The following is a 17,059-nucleotide window of genomic DNA, read 5'->3' on the forward strand; positions in this document are numbered from 1 at the left end:
GCCACCCTGTCCATCACCAGCTCCTGGAATCCACCCAAACCCATATCCATCGAGTCGATGATGCCATCCAACCATCTCATCCTCTGTCGTCCCCTTCTCCTCCTGCCCTCAGTCCTTCCCAGCATCAGGGTCTTTTCAAATGAGAAGAGGTCTTTTCACCTCTTTGCATGAGGTGGCCAAAGTATTGGAGTTTTAGCTTCAGCATCAGTCCTTCCAAAGAACAACTAGGACTGATCTCCTTTAGGATAGACTGGTTGGATCTCCTTGCTGTCCAAGAGACTCTCAAGAGTCTTCTCCAACACCACAGTTCAAAAGCATCAGTTCTTTGGCGCTCAGCTTTCTTCACAGTCCAACTCTCACATCCATACATGACCACTGGAGAAACAATAGCCTTGACTAGACGGACCTTTGTTGGCAAAGTAATGTCTCTGCTTTTCAAAATGCGGTCTAGGTTGGTCATAACTTTCCTTCTAAGGAGTAAGCGTCTTTTAATTTCATGGCTGCAATCACCATCTGCAGTGATTTTGGAGCCCAAAAGACAAAGTCCACTGTTTCCCCATCTATTTGTCATGAAGTGATGGGACCAGATGCCATGACCTTGGTTTTCTGAATGCTGAGCTTTAAGCCAACTTTTTCACTCTCCTCTTTCACTTTCACCAAGAGGCTCCTTAGTTCTTCTTCACTTTCTGCCATAAGGGTGGTGTCATCTGCATATATGAGGTTATTTATATTTCTCCCAGCAATCACAGAAAATTTAAGTTAATATATAATTCTCTTTATTTAAAACTCTTCCTCTCATAAATTTTTAACTCTTTGGCATGAGCTATCATTCTCCATCTAGCATCAGACAACAAAAATAAAAATTCATCAGACTGACATCAGCATGGAAAGTTGAGAGAACAGATCAACAACATTCTCGGTTGAATGAGTTATTCATGGACATGTGCTGATGATATTAATTTATTGTAACCATTTTCTATAATTATCATCTATAGAGTATCTAAAAGATAAAATATGTCAATATTTCACATTATTCTACTAAGAACACCATGGCTCTATATGGTATCTTGTTTAGACACATTAGAGCAAATGAAACAGAACAAAGCTGAAAAGGCCAAATAAAGATGAAACTAACCTTTATAACAATATATGCTAGCCTAATATGGTTCATCTGTGACTATAAACTCTTAAAAAAAAAAATAACCTGTACACAAACTTTTCTGACTGCCTCCAAAAAAATAGATGGAAAGGTTGTTTCCTATAATTCTCACCAACTTTAGCATCACCAGCTCAAAGATAAGATTTTTAAATTCCGATCCTAAAACACCGTGACTATTCTGTGTCAGAATCAGTTCCAACTGAAGAAAAAGAAATCTTAAAAAAAAAAAACCTCTGCTTCCTAAAGTAGTCAGATCTTAATGACAAGTAACAGTCACAATTTTCATACCTGCCAAGTGTAATGCTACTTATTTTATTGTACTCTCACTTATTCTATATCTTAGTCAACTTACTTAGACTTTCTACATATAAAATGTTTCTACATATATAACATATAAATGTTATATTTATATATAAATTTATATATAAATGTTTCTACATATAAAATATTTTGCCTTAATTTTATATAAAATCTTGTTTAAAGTTTTACCTCAAAAAGCTTAGAGTAAAATTCTAAATAATAATAAAAATGCATTTAAATGGATAAGGGACCTGGGTCTGAGGACTGAGAAACAGAGGAAGGATGAAAGGATGAAAGGAAAGGAAGAAAGATAATAAATTCATCCAAAAAGCAAAACCTAGGAGATTTTAGCTTGAAGATAGTATGGATTTCATTTAAACTTATATGTAAAAACTACTGAAATGGGTGAGACAATTTGAAAAATTCCAGATATATCTAAGACTATTCAATAACTTTCTCAATAATCTCCCCAGAAATGGAAGTTCTAATACAAACCAGGATTTGGTAAAGACAGAAACATCAAAAGATATGTTACTAAATGAGAGGCTTTAATCTTTTTTAAAGGTCAGTTTCTGAAAGGTAATACTGAAATAGTCACCCCATTAATAAAAGGGTAGTCTTATTTCATCAGGTCATTAATGCATCATGTATCCCAGTAAAAAGATTATTAAAAGCCACAAAGATCTCCTACGTGTGTGTGTGTGTTTTGACAGAGGGAGGTGGAAGTGGTAAGCGGTTTAGCTTGGGAGTTTTTATATTCCTACTCCAAATCTTACTCTTTTTTTCTAACACAGAATCTAAAGAAAGTAAGTGGAACCTGACACAAACTGCCTTGCCCTCCAACCTCTCTAAGTGCCACCTACTTACCTCTTCCAGGTCAGGTCAAGTCCACTCATACTCCAAGATCAGTTTCTGTTTTTTGCAGAAAATATATATTAGCAAGCTCATTTCTTGTTACTATTGTTGTTCCGTATTAGCAATGTAATCAATTATCTTATGTTTAATCCTCAATCTCCTTATCCAATCACTTGGTACCTACTCCTTATCCAGGTTTTTTCTTCCCTGTCTCTGAATACTCAGAAATCTCACCCAAAGCCTGGCTCTTGCCCTCATGAACAAGTTGATACCTGATCTATATATTATCTGACTCTGATCTTCTGTGTGTATCTTCTGTTCTGGATTGTCCTCTGCTCTCAAACAGCCCAGACTTGGTTGTAGCTATTAATTTCAAGGTTGTCCTTTCAGGAAATGTTCCTTGTCCTATGGAGGAGGAATACGGAAGTAGAGGAATATGTTCATTGAAAAAAGACATTAAATAACAAACAAATTTTCTTATGTGGTTAAAAGAATTTAAAAAATTAAATTTTACCACAATTAAAAAAATTTGAAAATAAAACAAATACAGAAGTGAACCTCAGACTATATGGGAAAATAATAGCTCTCTGATGAGACCCCTAAAAGGAAATACAAATAAGATCATCAGGATAAAAGCTGAATAAATGAAAGAAGCCAGGTCAGAGTTGAACTATATTAACATGAAGGTTTTAGATTTAGGATGTTTAAGTCCAGAGATAAAGTCACAGGTAAAGGTTGATTATGGTGAGATACTATTTTGTTCAACCAGTTGTAATTATAAAGTTAAAATATATTATGGTAAAATGTGAACAGATAGAAGACTACAAAATAAAAAAGACTACAAAATAAAAAGTTTAACTTCTCCTTCCCATTACTGCCTGAACTGTTCCATGCATATTCAAACATTTTTTTCAACTCACATGGTAACACTTTACATATGGACCTGTAACTTGTTTCTTCAGCCGAAAGAAGATCTATGACATGTCATGTGCTACCTCCACTAATTTATAATGGCTACAGTCCATTGGACTGCAAGGAGATCCAACCAGTCCATTCTGAAGGAGATCAGCCCTGGGATTTCTTTGGAGGGAATGATGCTGAAGCTGAAACTCCAGTACTTTGGCCACCTCATGCAAAGAGCTGACTCTCTGGAAAAGACTCTGATGCTGGGAGGGATTGGAGGCAGGAGGAGAAGGGGACGACAGAGGATGAGATGACTGGATGGCATCACTGACTCAATGGACTGAGTCTGAGTGAACTCCGGGAGTTGGTGATGGACAGGGAGGCCTGGTGTGCTGTGATTCACAGGGTCGCAAAGAGTCGGACACAACTGAGCGACTGAACTGACTGACTGACATTATATTCAAAATACAATAATTAATCATTGAGAGTATCTGTAGTAAGAGAAACTCATTCACCATTTGGATATCCCACCAGCTGTTCAAGCACATTAGTATACATACAAACGGGCCCCATAAGGCTGAAGAATTTATATCTCTCACAAATTTCGAGGTGATGCTGCTCCTGTCTAAAGACTACACTTTAAGAATTACTAGGCAATGAATAATTGATCTGCTCTGATAATTTGAGAAAACAAGCAGAAAGAGACAACAGTGGAATAGGTTAAACTCCCATCAACTGGCATGGCAAAGATACATGAACTTCCAAATTCAGTTATCATAGAAGGTGACTTGGGATATCTTGCTGGTACCTTACCCAGGAAGACTGCCTGGAGGCAAGAGGATTCCAGTAGCAGGGGGCTTTAGAGTGTATCACTAGAGGTGGACCCTCAGAGAGGCTGGAAGAGACAGAACTGGAACTTAGTTTCTCATATTAAGAAACTGCAATGAGGACATTCCTAAAGGGCCCTTCAAAATAATCATACATGTGCCTCCATAAGAGAACTAGCATTTGGACACCTGCCAATGGAGACCAGAGAAACCGCGACAATCAACACTGAGTGAGCTCCGACTGGGCCAGTTAAGTGAGACATTACACTCTTTACACTTCCTTCCTTCTAACTCACTGGGAGAGCTAGAGATCCAGAAGAGGTAGGGAAATTTTTTGTTTTAATAAATTTATTTATTTTAATTGGAAAATTTTTTTCATGATGAAGCCTGAGCCACTGGCTTTGGACCAAGGGGACAGGAAGAACTTTAAACTGGATATACTATTGGAGTTTTAAACTGGAATTTTTTAAATATTCTAAAGTATACACAAAGTTATGAAACTGAGAATCTGCTCAAAAAGAGGGGTTTCACAGAACATGGTTAGGGAAGTGATTACAGGAAAACAAAGCTATATCATGCTTGTAGCTCCATAAGATGGTTAAGGGAGCCAGATGCTAATTTATCATATCAGCACCTTCATTTTCCTGATTATGTGTCTATCTTTTACAGTCTCTTGATGATGCTTACTTTTCAATTTAGTTTAGGAAAGATTTTCCCTATCTATGAAAAAGACTAAATTAGTGTATGGTAAGATTTTGTTGGCCTTCATTTGCTCACTTCAAAAGAGAGAAAAAAAAATCCTCACGCTTTTATCTTCCTTAGAACATAATTTAAAATGAAATACCCTTCTTCTCTCTCAGTATCAGAACTTGAATTTCATCTTTACTTTTTCTATTACTATCTCTAAGCTACCCTATTATCATTTCATTTTCAACACTGGAAGAGATGATATTTACCCGATGTTGATCCTCCCAGGATTTTTACATCTACCTAACTAAATTACAGCATTCTTCAGTGCTTTAATATCCTCTTTGAGAACAGAAGGAAGCAATACTACTTGGAAGCCATTTATATTAAGCCAAATTTCAACTCACAAAAGAATCTGAAATGACTTGATAGTGTGGTCTTTTATAGACTTCACACCAGATGCTTTCCATTTTATAGACTCCCCCAAATTTCTTACGGTTGTTGTGTGCCCCTGTGTCCAGTGATCATAGATAATCAGCAGAACCATAAAACATCATAGATTTACATTTCTGGTTACTGACTTAGGTTTACAAACTTTGGTTTCTCTCATTCGGGAGAAAAAAATCTTCTTCAGCTGTCTTACTGAAACACAATCACTAGGGTAAACTCTATGCGTAAGAAAATCGCAGGAATACATCAGGCCAGATATAAACAGTGAGAAGGAAACCAGAGGCTAACTTTTAATTTTTAAAAGCATATATCTAAATGCTAGAAATGGTCAATTAACCAAGCTTATAATAGGTACAAAGTAAGTCTTATTTGAGGATGCTCATGTTAGCCAGGGTTAGCTTTAGCTTCAGGGACTAGATAACTCAAAATAACAGTGACTTATCTAAGACAGAAATTTAACTTTCTCCTATATAAACAAAGTGCAGAGATTATAAGTTCAAGGCTGACATTAGGTTCCCTATCCTCAAGAATCCATTCCCTATCTGGCCTTCTCTCATCTTTAATACATACTTTCAGTACAGTTCAGTTCAAATAGCTACTTAACCACCAGCCAATATCTACATTCCATCCAACAGGAAGGAGAATAAGACAGGAAGAAAGCACACCGCTCCCTATAAAGGTGTCCTAGGAACTGTATTAGACAGTTCGGATTACACCCCACGGACCAGAATTTAGTTTTATGAATACACCCTAGCTATGAGTCTGGGTAGTCTTTATTCGAGGTGGCAAAAGGTCCAGTTAATAACTGCAGAGCACACTGCACGGGAAAAAAAAGGAAGTGAATATTGGGGAAGAGCTAGCAATTTCTGCCTCAGTGATGATCGCGTTTTGTTGTATCTGAACACCAGGACTTAGCTTGCCACCTCAGGCAAGTCAATTTACATTTTCTCAATCAAAAGTTTCCCAGTTTCTGGCATGAAGAATATCAACTAGAAAAATGTAAAGCATACAAACTTTAAGTTAGAGTATGAATACATTCTAGGATCTAAAGTACAGCAGGTCATTATAGTTAATAATACTGTATTATATAAATGAAGGTTGCTAAGACAGTAAATCTTAAATGTTGTCATTACAAGAAAAAAATGGTAGTCACATGACCTATGGTGGTTATCATTTTGCAGTATATGTTTTTATATAATGTTATATGTCAATTATACCTCAATAAAGCTGGGCAGGAGGAGAAAAAAGGCTGAAAATACAGGGCTATACTGAGAAAGCCAAGAGATTCTTAGAGGCAGCAGTAAATTTCCCAAAGATGTTAGACAGCATTTGAACGAGGGAAGGATATAAAACAATGCTGATCTGATCTGTTTCTTCCTTCCCCTTGAGATCTTTCCTCCGTGTTGCAGGTACAGGCATCAAAAAATTCCACTGTAAAGCATCAGTGATGTATAAAAAATGGCATACCAAGCAAAAGTAATAAATCTAAAGAAAGCATACAGAGCACCAAGAACGTGAAATGTGATTTGGCGCTAAGACTCGCACAGAGCAGCACACTGTGTGATTAATCCTCATGGCCACATTTACATCTCTAATTTGCTCATATAAATGCATTAAGCCAGATGGTTTTAAAGACTAGCACTCTGCATATACTCGTGGGTCAGCACCCACATCTTCTATACTTGATGGGTGCCCAGACTTTGATAGGACACACCCCTTACCCTTCAGCAGTTTCCTAACATAACCCCTTTATTCTTAATTTTCCCCACTTCCCATAATCAGCATTCTCACATCCAATATTCACTTATGCCAACATCTGCTATAATGTTGCTAAGCAATATATTAGGAGGACATGAAGAGACAACTGTCACTTTCACTTAGAACACATCAGAAAGACAGTTTTGAAAATGGGGATTTTATTTTGTGAAAAATTAACACCCCCTACCAAAAATAGGAATTACATATTTTACTAGCATAAATCCTATTCCATCTTTTAAAGAAAAATTCACACCAATAACAGATATTCTCAAATATCCAATAAAAATTCCCAAACCAAAGCTTTTATTTGTGAAATTTTAATACTGATTTTCAATTATTATAATAACTCTACACTTACTGATCTGTTGGCATCTTGCTCCAACCAGACACATCATGTGAGCCTATTCAGTATGGCAGCTGTGGTAGCAATTTGATTCTAGGCAAATAATATACTGTTTAATATGGTCATTTTCTTCTATCTCAAGTGCCATCAATTAACGGACCATCAATTAGTCTTCAGTACAGAACTGTCATGTTAGGAACTATACATGACAAGCAGATATAAAATAAAGATACCCCTGAAGCATTCACAAGCTTAGGATTTGGGTCATAACCTAAAAAGAAAGTAATCTCAAAGAGCTCAGAAAAGACCTGTACCTGTTTACTTTAGAGACATAGGGTACAAACTAAGAATGCTACGAAAATACGATGGTGTGTTCAAAAGAAAGCATGGGGATGACCCAGAAAGATGTTATGGGGAGGGAGGTGGGAGGGGCGTTCATGTTTGGGAATGCATGTAAGAATTAAAGATTTTAAAATTTAAAAAATAAAAAACTAAAAAAAAAAAACAAAACAAAACAAAAGAAAGACATCTTTGAAGATGTGGGGATGACTAGGAGGACTACAGACACAATTCTCTGAGAAGAAGCTGAACCCCCTTAGTAAACCTGCAGGTGCTCTACAAACAGTGGGTGCGGCTGGGGTGGGGGCAGGTATCTTAAGGTTCACAAAGCAACTAGGAGAGGCCCAGGGTGCAATCGCAACACCCACCGGATTAACCTATTTGAATCATGGCAAAAGCTATTTAAATCAGCAATATCAGGGAAATATAAATAGTGAAGTCGCTCAGTCGTGTCTGACCCTCAGCGATCCCATGGACTGCAGCCTTCCAGGCTCCTCCGTCCATGAGATTTTCCAGGCAAGAGTACTGGAGTGGGGTGCCATTGCCTTCGAGTAAAGACAAAGGGCTATCAAAATCTCTGTCTATGGGTCCTATCTCCCCTCTAATTTTAGACGACCATTTCTTTCTTCCTCTACCTCTTTTACACATGTAAGAGTTTACTCCTTATGATGCTGTGTGAGGGGATCACACTTGCAGGATTGTCTCTCATTTGGTTTAAGAGCAAAGGGATACAAATCATTATGAAACTATCATTTCTTATTAGAATTCATTCATTTTGGTACAATCAAAGCACTCCAATTACGATTTTCGAGAACATGCAATTATTCTGTCTCTAGTTATAACTAAATCAGCAACTTCAGTTTAGGTACCCTACTTATCCTTCTTTCTGTGAGAACTGCACACCATCAATAGGATAGGGAATCTGAAAGTGAAAGTGAAGTCGCTCAGTCATGTACAACCCAGTGGATTATAGCCTACCGGCTCCTCAGTCTATGGGATTTTCCAGGCAAGGGTACTGGAGTGGGTTGCCATTTCCTTCTCCAAGGGAGTCTGAAGCTGTGTTTATTAGGCATGAATCTGCCTCTTGGCCACAGGAAGCTGCACCAGGGTTGGAGATCTGACCAAGTTAGGGCTTCAAACTGCTTTTTAGGAATCTGGAATCAATATTCAATTCTATTATCTACTATTCTATTAATTTGAACTATTCTCTTGTGAACCCAAGACCTAAGACTGCCATTGTGGCTTAGATATGCTTGGTACTTGTATACCAAAACAGAGAAAGGTGGTCTTCAGAAAAAACATGAACAGCTGCAGAGAGAGAAGGAATGATTAGAGATAGGTAAACTAAATAATAGCTCCCAAAGATATCCAGGGCCTAATCCATGAAATTTGTGAAAATAATGTTATACACCCAAAAAGTACTTTGCAGATGTCATCAAGTTAAGGATCTTGAGCTGCAGAGAGTGTCCTGGTTTACCCAGGTAGGCCCTACATATAACTGTAAGCACTCCTAATAAGAGAGAGGCAGAGGGAGACTTTACTACAGGAGAAGGCCATGTGGCAACTGGAAAGAAAACACAAAGTCACGCTGCTTTGAAAAGATGGAGAAAGGCACGTGAATCAGAAAAACGAGAAATATAACTCTAGGAGATGGAAAAGGCAAGGAAACAGATTCTCCCTTAAGTCTCAAGAGGGAACACAGCCCTGACAACACTTTGATTGGAGCCCAGTGAAACTGTTTTCAGACTTCTGGGCCTCCACACTTTTAAAGAGAATAAATTTATTGTTTAAGCCACTAAGTGTGTGGTAATTTGTTACAGCCGCAACAAGAAATTAATTCAGAGACCATGTGGCCCTACAGAAAGAGGCTTTGAAAATGGCTGCCTGGAAAAAAAAAAAAAAAAGAAAATGGCTGCCTGAGTTCTAACTGCTTTCTATTTCATTCCTTCACATGGCCTAGCTGGCACATCTTGCCATTAGGTTCCACAAGACACCAGTGTTTCACTACAATAAAACAACATTTTGCTTAGGCCAACGAGAGGCTGAGCTAAGATGTAAAGAGGGCCAGTTAAGTAAAAGTACAAGAAGCTATGCAGTGTAATTTGAAAAGAACCATAATGTATGGTCTCCAGATGAAAATGCCCCAAGGTGGAAAGCAATGCACCGAATCTCTACCCCGGTAGTCACCGTGCAGCTTTAAGTGTCATCTCTAAAAGCCCTTGCTTTAAATTGAAACTCTTTTACCTGAAAGTGGAATTCCCCAATATAATTGCATCAACTGAACACATCAATATGGATTTGCCAAAAAAATAATGTTACAAAGTTTAGATTTGGCCCTAAAGAAATAGGGCAAAGAAAAGGTACATTGGCAAGAAGGAACTTGTAAGAGGCTGGAAACTAAAACAGCATGTAAAAGGGCAAAATTTAGTCAGGTGGAGGTGTTACAATAAGAATATATATTTGGTCTCTGTCTTCGGTCCCTGACATACAGTTCCTAAAACCCTTGGTATCTCTGCACTGGTGAAAGCTTCTTTTGGGAGGTGAGAATTCTTAACAATGAACCTCCAGTGCCTCCCGAAGAATGTCTTTCGCAAGCTAGACACTTCAGTGGAGGTTGGACTCCAGAGAGACCAAGGTGTGTCTAGAAGGTTGGAATATTCAGGCCCACCTTCTGACCTCCAGGGAGGGAAAGGGCACTGGAGGTTGAGTTAATCACCAAGGACTGATGATTTAATCAATCGTGCCTACATAATGAAACCACCATGAAATGATACGACCACCTAAATGACAAGGCTCTGAGAGCATCTGGGTTGATGAATACTTGGAAGTACTGGAAGGGTGGCACACCCAGAGAGGACATGGAAGTTCTGTGCCACGCCCCCATATCCTGCCCAATGCACTTCTTCCACAAACTATTTCCCTGCATTGTGTGAGCAGTAAGAGCACATTATCAAACTTGAGGAAGGGTCATGTTGTTGTTGTTGTTGAGTTGCTAAGTCGTGTCTCTTTGCGACCCCATGGACCATAGCCCACCAGGCTTCTCTGTCCAGGGGATTTCTCAGGCAAGAATACTAGAGTGGGTTGCAATTTCCTCCTCCAGGAAGGGTCATGGAACCCCTAATTTATAGTCAGTTGGTCACAAGTACAGGTGGCAAACCAGGACTCGCAAGTGGTGTCTGAGGTGAGGCAGTTTTATGAAACTGAGCCCATTAACCTGTGCGATCTGCACTAACTCTACATATTAGTTCAGAAATTAAATCGACTGTAGGACCCTCATTTAGTGTCTGGACAATCAGAGAAGTGGTTTGCTGTGAGAAAAGCTTACACATTAGCAATGGAAAAGGTTTCGACAGGTAGAGAAAAACATAAGAGAAGTGTTAGATGCAAACCTAGAGATGGATAAGCAGATTTTCCCCACATTTCAGCCTAAAGCTTACAGATCAACAGAGAAATCAAAGTGTTTCAAAAATCAAACCTATTTTTAAAGCTCAGTACAGAAATTATTCTATCCCAACATGAATCACTAAATTTCAATAGGATGAGAGAAGTCCTTTTCCATTTTCAACGAGAAACAATCCTTTTATCTTTGAAAGCTTGGCAAGTTGTACTTCTGTGAATAATTATTAGTCCATCAGTCTGTTATTTACCTTTTTAATGGTAGGTGTGAATAGCTCTTTTTCCAAAAAAGTGTTATCTTTCCTTGTAGTACTTTTGTGGGATAGGTTCATTGTAGTGCTGAAATTCCTAGTACTCAATCTTCAATTCACATGAAAAGACAAGATGTCATTAGAAACTGTTTGATTAGTGATGCAGAAAAACAAAATCCTAACATAACAGAGAACTAATCCAGGTTGAAATGCTACAGCTAAAAATCATGGGAAATAAAGATACACTTACCTAGAAAGGATTCTCTAACAAAAGAAAAGATCTGGGGGAGGAAAAACATGCTTAACATAAGTTAGGAAGATATTGCATCATTTGGTGAAGAAAAAGCAGAATTCCTGAACAATAGGTAATTAAAGTGCTCATTTATCTCTTGGAAACAACAGGGAGACATGAAGGTCAGAACAGAGGAGCAATCACCCAAGCAGGATTATTCGTGAACTCTAAGTGCTTGTCACTAATTACAAATTATCTAGTAATACTGTGAAATGATCAAATAGGTTAATACGGGATTTGAATTAATCTTCCTGGGTTTAAGATTTTTCCTCTAATCCACTGAACCTTGGAATTAGTGAAGTGTGATTCCTGTGTTCTCAGAAAGAACACTGGGATCATTAACACAATATTCCAATCTCTCGCCAGGCCAATCTCAGATACATCTCTTTTACTGGAGTAAAAACTTAATGCTTTGTGTTCTGACCTTTATTAGGATCTACCTTTTAGAGAAAGATCCATTTGAGGTTAGAGAGCATCTTTGACTCTCTAGAGGGCAGTGACTATGCTCAAAGCATCTTTGAATCTTCAATGCTTAATAACTGATGTAAGGCTGACTGATAAATGAACAAGTTAATATCGAAAACCTTTCTTCAAAGATTCTGCTTTTCTTATTTAGCTAATTAAAGCTCCCCAAAACAACACCATACTGAAACCAACTAAGAAATATTTATATCATTCTTTTATTAATTGACATTAAACATAGTATCTACCATTCATGTTCCAATTCTCCACCCTGGATTATCTTCTTCCTGATGTCCCTATCACTTTATTTTTTTCCTAAGTACAACGACATTTCATAGGCTAAATGGCTGCTAGTCTGTTTACACAGAATGGCTTGTATAGTTTATTCTTTTACTAGTGGAGATTTTGAGCCTCAAGCAGTGAAGAAATAATTCTTACAGGGGATGGGAGGTAAAAAGCAGAGGATAGAAAAACCCCCCCATTCTATGACTGATCTTGGGTGGTTTGTTTCACAGGTGTTTGCTTAGTGATAAATTATACATCTAATTTTGCATACTTTGTAGACAGTTACATTTTAACAAAAAGAAAATGTGTGTGTGCATCAACAGATATATAAAAAGAGAAACTGCAACCATGAAATAAGGACAGGTTAATAAAACACACATGCACTACAGAGAATCAAGAACTCCCGAAGTTAAATACATAATAAAAATGAAGGGTTCACTATGAGGATAGTAATATGATAAAACCTAGGGAAGTTTCTCCACAAGTATAATGAAAAGCAAAAAAAATGTGAAAAACAGAAAAGCTAAGAGCAAAAACTACCAGTCCAGGAGTGCCAATATCTGCATAACCTTCCAGCAAAGGAGAATAAAGAAAACAGGGGGAAGAAATCATCAAAGAAATGATTCAAGAAAATTCCAAAGGATATTAACTTCAAGATTGAAAAAGCTCACCAAATATCCAATGCCATGGATGAAAATTTCACCCACATCAAGGCATCACATCAGAAATTTCAGAACATTTAATATCTTATAAGCTTCAAGGGAAACGAAGATATTAAAGAGACATGAAGAAAGGATTTGGGATCAGAATGACTTTAGACTTGGGATCAGAATGACTTCAGACTTCTTGACAGAAACACCCTGTTTAAGCAAGTTTGGGTGAGTGTCTAATCTTTGCAGAAGCATGGGAAAAGAACCTCAGCTAAACATTACTAAGCTCATTGAGCTTGGGGAAAGCATAACTCAGAAAATAAAAAGAGAAAGTCATCCATAATTATTCTTATAAACATGAAAGATTTCTTTGCATTATAATGAAATAAAAATGAAAAGGTATATAGGCTGAAAGTATTAAAATCAATTCACTTAATAAATGTCACAAATATTCTTATTATAGACTGAATTCAGATTACTAAAGTCCTAATTCCCACCCAGTACTTCAGAATGTGACTATATTTGGAGACACAATCTTTAAAGAGGTAGTTAAGATAAAATGAGGTCATAGGGATGGGCCCTAATCCAGTATGACTAGTGTTCTTATAAGAGGAGATTATAACAGATAACAGACACCCACAAAGGAAAGTCCATGAAGATAGAATGAGAAAACAACCATTTACAAGCCACAGAGAGAGGTCTCAGAAAAAATCATCTTAATGTTGGATTTCTGACATCTTAATCCTACTGACATCTTAATATTGGATTTCTAACCTCCAGAACCTCAAGAAAATAAATGCCTGTTGTTTAAGCCACTCAGTCTATGATACTTCATATGGCAGCCCTAGCAAGCTAGTATTTCTAATACTCTGCTAAAATAATTATTACTAGTTAAACATGGTAGATTAAACACAAGATTTGCATCTCCTCTCTTCTAAAATTCCACCTAAAAGACATTAAAAGGATTTTATAAATGGCATAAACTCACAATATAAACAAAAGATTAGAAGATGAAGCAAAAACAGCAAAGTTCTAAAGGCTAGAAAGCAGATGGGCAAGTGGTAACTGACTTAGCAGAACCAAAACTTAAGCCACCAAGAAAAGTCTATTTATATTGCAGAATTTCTATCAGGCTCAGGAAGTGGCAGCACTATGTACCTCTGGAAGCTGAGATGAAGATAGACTAGAAAGCTAAAGATAGGTTAAAAGTCTGTTTAAGAAGCAGTTACATATCCAGATGACTGCTACTCTCTCTTCTGGCAGAAGCCTGGATAAAGGAAAACAGAGATCTCTGGTTGGGAGATAAAAGGCATAGTTGGAGGGTTCCATACTGAAAAAATGTGGCTGAACTATAAGCCTGTATGTTTGGCTCTCAGAACACTGTCAGGGAGCCAAACATAAATCCTCAGATAGAAAAATGGAAGAATTGGTGCTAGAGAATCTGACTGCACACAAGAAGGGGAAAAAAGACCCAAAGGCATTCTACCCAGCCAGATCACCATGTGATGAAACGTACAATCAGTCACACCCATGCTTAGAGAACTTCCATTAAGTTTTATTGTACCTCAGTCTTAAATCTAAGGAAAAAAATAAGGATGGTAGACATTTTTGAGAAAAACATCTTATATAAAAAGCAGACACCAAATCACACAAAAAAAAGTTACTTGGGGAAATTAAAGAATATGTACAAAGATAAAATTTTCAAAAAGATCTGAAAGATAAGAAAAAATATTGCTTCAATGAAGTAAGAACAGGATTTACTAAAAAAGAACATTCAGGAGAAAAAGGACATATACACACACTATAACATGAATTGAGCCTGAAAACATTATGTTAAGAGAAAGATACAAGAAATAAAAATTCACATATTGTATGATTCCACTTACATGGTATGTCCAAAACAGGCAAATCCACAGAAGCAAAAAGTAGATTAGTGATGTCAGGGGCTGGTGAGTAAGGGGAATAGAGAATGACTCATGAATAGGGGTTTCTTTTGGAATAATGAAAATGTTCTGAAATTAGAAAGTGACAATGGTTGTACAACCTAGTGAATAATGTCTCATTTTTTAAAAGGAATTTTTGATATTAAAAATATGATAGAAGAAACAAAATACCCTCAATATAAGATCTGAAAGATAAGGTAGAAGAGATGCACCAGAAAGTAAAGCAAAATGAAACAATAATGAAATTAGGAGAAAAAGAAAAGGTAAGAAAATTAAATGGCAGCCTCATGAGGTTCAAAATCCTGGTAACAGAAATTCTAGGAAGAGAGAATAAAGTAGAGAGATAAACTGTGAAACTACCTATCTGTAAGTTCTGTAAAAATTTACCTGAACATACAATCAAAACAGATCTACATTAAGGCATTTTGTTGTAAAACTGCACAATGTTGGGGATAAAAAAGATCTTATAAGCTTCTAAATAGAGGGAAAAAAGAAAACCCAGCTTTCATACAAAGAATCAGGAATGAGAATAGCACCAGACTTTTAAGCTGCAACAATTAAAACAAGACAACACAGGACCAATGCCTTAAGAATTTGGAGGGAAAATAATTTCCAAAGTAGAATTAAATTAATTGTTAGAGTAAAATATATCTCTTTTCTCCCTTTCTTATCAGCAAGGTACTAAGGAGCATGCTCTACCAGAATGAGAGAATAAACCAAAAGAAATGAAGATGTGAGATCCAGGAAAAAGAAGATTCAAAAAGGTATGAAGCAAATGTATTCTCCAAATGATGATAAAGTGAAATCCTTTGGTAACAGCTATACAGCAGAGATAAAGTAAGAAAGGGAGGAGAGAGCAGAGAGAGAGAGGCTTAAATTGCAAAGTGAAATACTACTTTGGGGGGTTGGCTCTTTATGTGAAGAATCAGGCTTAATCAATCCATCAGTAAAAGTGTATTTTTATTTATATTCCAAGTGATAACATAAATACTATAATTGAGGAGATGCCAGTCAGACAATGAATGAATAAATTACAAATTAATGCTGCAAATGTACTTAAATAAATGTTTCCACACTTTTAAGTGCCCATATAATGGAAATTTGGACCTACACACTGAAGTATGAATGGGGAATCACTAACCTAAGAACTATGGTATACGGACAGGATGGGTTGCCAAGCCTATACACTTCTGTCAAATACAGTACCCCCTTCCAAGTAAAAGGTAAGAACTAGCTTTTCCCTGTGACAGTTGGAACAAATTTTGCTTTGAATGAAATCAGTTATTTATTTGTCTCATTATAATCCATTCCTCTATACAAAAGCCAGAGGAGTTGTTTAATTTGTATGCTCATTTAAATATTTGATATACCAAGAGCTATACTGATGATTATATTTTAGTTATAAAGCAACTCAGGACCAGAACATTACCATTAAGTTGCATCTACCTACAACTCCATCAACCTGCCCTAACCTCCCGCCTAAGGAAATATTCTTACTGTTATATTTATCATCTTCTTGCCTTTTTTGACATAGTTTTATCACATTATGTCTGAACAACATATTATTTAGTTTTGCTTGTTTATTAACTTTATCAATGTTGCAAATAATAGTTCATTCATGTTCCCTAATATATAATATTGTAATGTGTGAATATGCACAATTTATCCTTTATCCTATCAATGGACACTTAGGTAGTTTCTGGTCCTTTTGTTATTATAAACAGTGTTATTCTCCAAATTTTAATGCACAGTTTCTAATACACTTGCACAAGAGTTTCTCTACATAGGAGTCGTTTCAATATATTGCCAAACTGTTTTCAAAATCAGTTATACCAGTTAACAGTTAACATTTCTACTAACAAAGTATAACAGTTCCTAGTGATAATCACTGCCTGCAAAACCGTGTTAAATGGCACTTCTATAAATCTAGTATGTGAACATAGTATCTCACTGCAGTCTTAATTTGCCCTTCTTTGATTGTAATGAGGTGGTACAATGTTGAAAAGCAGTTTGACAATTTCTTATAAAATTAAAATACACTAAACCATATGATTTAGCAACTTTTAAGTATTTGCTCAAGAAAAATGAAAACATATTTACAAAAAGACTTGTTTGTAAACAAATGTTCATAGCAACTTTATTCATAATAATCAGAAAGC

The 17,059-nt window shown here is 36.7% G+C and overlaps 1 protein-coding gene across 2 annotated transcripts in view; it reads right to left on the minus strand.

The window, feature by feature from the left end:
- The window catches only part of TTC28 (tetratricopeptide repeat domain 28), a 565,861-nt gene that overhangs the window by 420,331 nt on the left and 128,471 nt on the right, over positions 1-17,059 (minus strand). The gene's annotated exons all lie outside the window — the stretch shown is intronic.

The sequence above is a fragment of the Ovis canadensis genome, chromosome 17, assembly GCF_042477335.2.
Source record: "Ovis canadensis isolate MfBH-ARS-UI-01 breed Bighorn chromosome 17, ARS-UI_OviCan_v2, whole genome shotgun sequence".
Taxonomy (NCBI): Eukaryota; Metazoa; Chordata; class Mammalia; order Artiodactyla; family Bovidae; genus Ovis; species Ovis canadensis.